The 6,000-nt window shown below is 32.2% G+C and overlaps 1 long non-coding RNA gene across 1 annotated transcript; it reads right to left on the reverse strand.

The window, feature by feature from the left end:
* Positions 1–2,378: 2,378 nt before the first annotated feature.
* Positions 2,379–5,544, reverse strand: LOC110425587 (uncharacterized). The gene is made up of 2 exons (XR_002446034.2): positions 4,660–5,544; positions 2,379–4,473 (listed from the first exon to the last, which is right to left on the reverse strand). It is a non-coding gene; the product is annotated as an uncharacterized LOC110425587 (long non-coding RNA).
* Between the last annotated feature and the right edge of the window lie 456 nt (positions 5,545–6,000).

Raw genomic sequence — 6,000 nt, forward strand, 5'->3', positions numbered from 1 at the left:
TGTAGTAGTAATTAGTAAATATAAAAGAGGATTAACTTATAAGGTTTAGTACTCTGGTATAAGTGTAAAGTTTTTGTACTGCATTGTGATCAGTCAATATAACTGCAGCTTTGATCTCCCTTAGCTAGGCTTTTATCTCAAACTTAATCTTTATTAATCAAAATAAGATGAGATATTAATAATTAGAACCTTTTTCAATCAGTGCATTAATTATTTTATGTAACTTTGAAATGTGTAAAAACTAACAGAAAACACAAAGCATTTATCATAATAAAACCTTGAGCTATCATATACCAAATCAAACATTAATAGTTTTGACATAAATCCTACAAAGCTGTCTCTCATTTAAACTTCTGTGGTCTAAAATTGACACGTACATTGTAAATGGTTATCACCATTCAATTCTCATCTCAGTTATATTTGCTACTGTATCTTTGTCAAAGGGGGGCGACAAGCCATAGTACTCTTGCTGTCATCACGGCCTGCCATGGGGACCATTGAATTCCCTGTGTGGCCCCCTTCGACCCACCGTTCTTATGGCCGTTCATGGTGAAAAAATCCAAGTGAATTAATAATAAATCGACTTAATTATTAAATTTGTTCATTTCGATAACGAATAATTTTAGATTTAAATTTTACTAATAAGTTCTTTCTTAACGTTAATGTTAAATGCACAGCTTATGAGAAGGAGAGAATCAAGAGTAAATCTTGGAATTTCAAATTGACTAAAGATTTAAAAAAAAAAAAAAGGAATTTCTATTGAACATCTGGTGTCTAATTAAAGTGATGAGAAAGTTATGGATGGGTTAGGGCAGCTGGTGCTATAGTAGGTAAAAGGTAATGTATATGAAGAGGGGGACCATTAATTTTATTGCAGTGTAGTTCTTAAATTTGGTATAAATAGCATAACATTTTAGATTGAAAAAGCTGCAAAGGGATGAGGGAGGAGGACATCTACGAATTAAGATGCATCGCTATCAAATAAAAGGGGCATAGTACTACCGATCATCAATCAATACTGGTCGATATGCACTATAAATGTGCCAACCATTTTTTCTTGGAGGGCAATTAGCCTATAGGAGGAGGATGAGGTCGATACATGGGTTGGTTAAGGTTTTTTCCTTTTTTTTTCTTTTTTTGAGTGCTTTGAACCAGACAATTTTGATCAAACAAAAGAAAAAATCTGCAGACAAAGCTGTGGCACATGGAAAGTACTAAACATGAAACACATAGGTTGACAAAACAGGGGCGGAGCCAAGGGCTCATGTGTGGTGGCGGCCATTAACTTCAATTTTTAATTTTCTTTATTATTATATGTATAAAATTTGATATATATATATATATATAGTATTATTACTTTTATAATTACTTTTTAACTATTTGTGCAAAGTCTTAGATTCATTATTAGTGACAAGTATTAAATTGAATAGATATAGAAGTAGTGGGATCATTCATGCTTTTGCCTGCAGGAATTAATCCATGGAGGGCTATATATTTATAACCATGACTTAAGTAATCCAAGTAATTTGGCTAGAGCAAAGTACTGGGGGACTTAAAAATAGTCAACTGGCTATAACATGACACCATTTAACTATCTGGAACTTATTCTGAATATTGCTTTTTCTCACAAAATTCAATGAAGCAGTAGAGTGTTAAGATTTTGTTTTTGTTGGAGGAAGAGGAAATTCAGTAAAGTGCATATAAATGTATCTAGATTCTGCAAATATTCACTGCATTATTATTGATATCTTATTTTGAGCTTATAAAATTTTGTATTGCAACTGTACTGATCATATCCTAGAAGTTGCTTTTGAAGCAATACTCTATAACTGGAATTAACCAGGAAAGACAACTCTATAATATAAAAGAAGTCTTGACTAATTCTATAATGTTAATCAAATAGCAATATAGCATATGGAACACATTTTGAAATTATAAATAGTAAAGCAAAATAAGACAACTTCTGCAACACTTTGGATATTATTCAAAACTAAAAAAATGAAGAAAAAAAAAAAGAAAAGGCTGCATCAGATCACTCAGAAAGGACTGATTAATGGCTAATACTTATATTAAATCAGTCATTGCCATTCCATTTTATTCATTGATAATAGTGAATGGTATGATAATTCAATTAACTTCTGTCCAAAGATGAAGATCAAAAAGAGGAGGAAATGGACAGTGATAATATCTCCCAAAGCCCCACACGTTTAGCTATTGATGTTGTGAACTTGAACTAGTCAGATTAATACTGTTAGCAGTAAATGCATTTTCTGTAATTACTTACAAGCAAATATTTGATTGCCATGCAAAAGCTGTGGCATAAGATTTTGAACTTAGATGTATACTTAAGATATCTAATGACCTTACGCCATTAAAGCTTTGATCAAGAAATGAAAGAGTCCGATACACAAATCAGAAATGAATTATCTATGAATGCATGGAACATCTGTTGAGTAAGATTGATTTGTTATGATCACATCGTGCATGTTTAAGTTGTTTTTCCCCAGACTGAGTGGACCTGTTGAAGAAGGAATGATTCATCACAGTTCCTTTTCACTTGTCAAAATGACATAACAGCTTTTGTCACTAAATGCCCCACATGATTTGGCTTAAGATTCTTCCTCAAAATCCATGGCTGATAAGCAAGAAAGCCACTTGCCTTTGGAAACCATATGTCATGTACATCACTGGTTCCTCAACCAAGTTTCCACAGCAGCTTCCGAGCAAAAACTCCATTGAAGATTATAACTAATGCATGGGCTTCTAGACCTATTTCTCTTTTCAAGGTCCTCCTTTGGATTCGTTTGCTACAAGGATAAATATAACCTGATACCAAAAATAATAATAATAATAATAATAATAATAATAAAGTTAAATTTCGCAGCCTTTCTCACATATAATGGAGCCTATATAGCCCCAAGAGTCCATCAAATCATTTACCCCAAATCGATGACCCCATGTATAATCATGTGCAAATATTGAAAGATAATTGCAAGGAGATTTGTCATTTAGAATCATATTGATTCCAATTTTTCAGAGTTACAGCTAATGCTGTATGTATTTTTTGTTTTTTCGTTTGTTTTGCACGTGGGACGTTCAGCCAGGATTTTCCTGACTGGTGATGTCCTCAAACCAGTCAGAAACAAGCAGCAGTATCTTATTTTATTAATCCTTTTTTTCCTTTTGCCCATTTTTTTTCATGTGAATGTTGAAAACAAGTAGTTTTATTGTAGGTTTTTCTTAAAGAACGACAAGAAAGATGATTGAGATGCCTAACCTGGATATATATGAAATCTGTGCACTGAAATTTATCCCCAATCTAAAACATGAGAGCATAAGCTTGGTAATGTCAAAGAAAATAAGAATATTAGAAATAGAGCAAACATATGTATATCCTGAATTAAAATTAGATATGTATCCAATCTATTCTAACGTCACAAGGGAAATAAAGAGTTAAGTAAAAGAAAAAATCACCAGATAAATTGTCTACGGGAAGATCAAATATATGCATGTTTCTTTTGGAGGGGAAGTGGTTACTAGGGGAATAAAGCAATAGAAAAAGAAGGAATGAAACTTTGGGTTGATTCAGGTGAAGTCTCAATAACCATTATATTTCGCAGATAGTAGCTGATGTGAGAACTTCCTTTTTGCTCAGCCAAGAAAATAAACGCATTGATAGCTTTTAAATATACAAAAGAGAGTACCACCCATGAGCGCAGGAGCATGAAAGCTGCCGCTCAATACAGAACATCCATGGAAAAGGAAATAAATCAGGGGCTGACAGGAATCAGCTGATGTGAGAACTATTAAGAAGAATAAGCCAGCAAGGAAGAGAAGAATGAGGAAGAAAGCAAACATTGCCTTAATTAAGTAGCTCTCAAGAACCCAAGAATTTATCCTGAAAGTCATTATATTTCAAGAAATTAATAATTAACAGATGATAAGGAAGATTATGATTCAATCTTTTTTGTTGAGTACACCGGATTTAAGTGAAACTGAATATAAATCAGAAACATATCTGCATTGGCAGCAAGTTAAAAAATTTGAGGATGCCAATGAAAAACGGTACCTAAAAGCATCATTCAACAAATTATAAGACATTTAAAAGAATTAAAGAGACATGGTCAAGAACAAAATTGGCAATGGGTAGCAAAAATTTCTCCAATCCAAACTAAACATTGAGATATTAGTACCTTCCAAAAGACCCCATTTGAGTTTCATGATAAGCTTCAAGAAATCAAAAGGTAGGATAAAAAAATTGCACAAAAATGGAGAAAAATATTTTCATTAAGGCAAACAAAACCCTATATTCCATAAACCCTAAAAAAGATAAAAACACAAAAAGAAACTGTTATTGTATGGACAGAAAATCACACTAACTAGAATTCTAGACCACAGAAACTACAAGTTTCATATCTAACCTTAATTTCTTCAAACTGTAAGTTTGATAGTTGCATCTCTGATCATCATGTGCTGCAAAAAGAAAAAGCAAGAAACAGCAATAGAATAATTCAGCTTATGCAGATACATATGCAAAACAAAAATATCATATGAAAAGATCTGCAAGAACATTCCTATAAAATATATATCAATATCAAAAAAAGACAAGGGAAACAGGAAGGAAACCCGAAAAAGTCCTTTGGATTAAGAAGAGTTCACCTTCTATAGCTGCAAAAGCAGTGTAAATCAAGATCTATAAAGATTTATATGGATTTTTTTTGTGAAGTCATTTATGGCCGCTGCAGCATCATCAAGATTCTCATGCTCAAATAAAATCTATGGCATCTGAAAAAAAAACAATCGCAGTACAGGGACCACGGCTGCCGTACTATATTTGCATGTGAATCTTGATGATGCTGCAGCAGCAAAAAACGACTGATAATCTAAGTACTGTTTAGTAATCAGAAGGAATGTGAAATTTGCAGGGAAAGAGAGAAAAAGCAAAGAAAAGAAGAGAGAGCAAAGGGCTGAGGTCTTTTAGTTTTTTTTTTTTTTTGTTATGTGGCTTCTGCAAGCATATGCTAACGTGGCATTAACAAATGGATGCAAGGTCCAAAGGAGAAGCCTAGGTAGAATATACGGTTCCTAAACAAAACCTGCTGAAAAGGGCAAAGTGAAAATAAGCCAAAAATGAGAAAAATATATACATGGAAGCATATATATTAGTGAAAGTAATATGTCTTTGTTGAATGTTAAATCATGAACAAAACACTTGCCAACTACTACTACTATTACTACTTTTCTTTCTTGTAATAGTTCATGCTTCTTAAATTTTTGGGTTCAAAAAAAATTTTTTCCATCATCAAAGTTGACAAATCTACTTTAGTTCGTAGATTGGAGAAAACCCAAAGCTCAAAAAAATTTTAAAAAAATGGCAAAAATTGGGCTTAAACGGTTTTGAAAGGTTTGGCGAAAGGAAGACTGTTCAAAGAAGAAGTGCTGTTAAGTAAAGAAAGAGAGAAGACATAGGGAAAAGAGATGCTGAGATAGTCAAGATCTAGCCGCGTCAATGCACATAACATAAGAAAGAAATATATGATGAGAGACGAGAGAAGAGTAGGTGGAGGAAAGGATTGTTTGAGGTGCTTATATACACACGATATCCTCAAAAGAGATTTTTAAGTTACTTATAGATGCATGGAAATTCTATGCTCTCTCTCTTTTTCTTTTTTGAATACAACGATTTACCACAAACTTTAAGCAAAAAGAAAGATTTCAATAATAAATTTTAATATTTTTTAAAAATATTAATAAACGATGATAAATCAAATTTGAATTGCTATGTTAATAGATTGAGTATGTAACAAATTCTTTAATTCATTTGATGTTTGTGAGAGGTTAAATCGTTAAATTTTTTAAATAATTACTAAAAAACTTTACCTAACGGTTTAAAAAGGAGTAGTTTGACAATTAAAATGAAAGGTACTAGACAACAAGGAAAATAATTTAAAAAATTTTTTAAATTGAGAGCAAAGGTTGGTGAAAGATAATTTATTTAAT

This window comes from Theobroma umbraticum, unplaced genomic scaffold (genome assembly GCF_002168275.2).
Source record: "Theobroma umbraticum cultivar Fairchild unplaced genomic scaffold, ASM216827v3 scaffold_81.0, whole genome shotgun sequence".
NCBI classification, from domain to species: domain Eukaryota; kingdom Viridiplantae; phylum Streptophyta; class Magnoliopsida; order Malvales; family Malvaceae; genus Theobroma; species Theobroma umbraticum.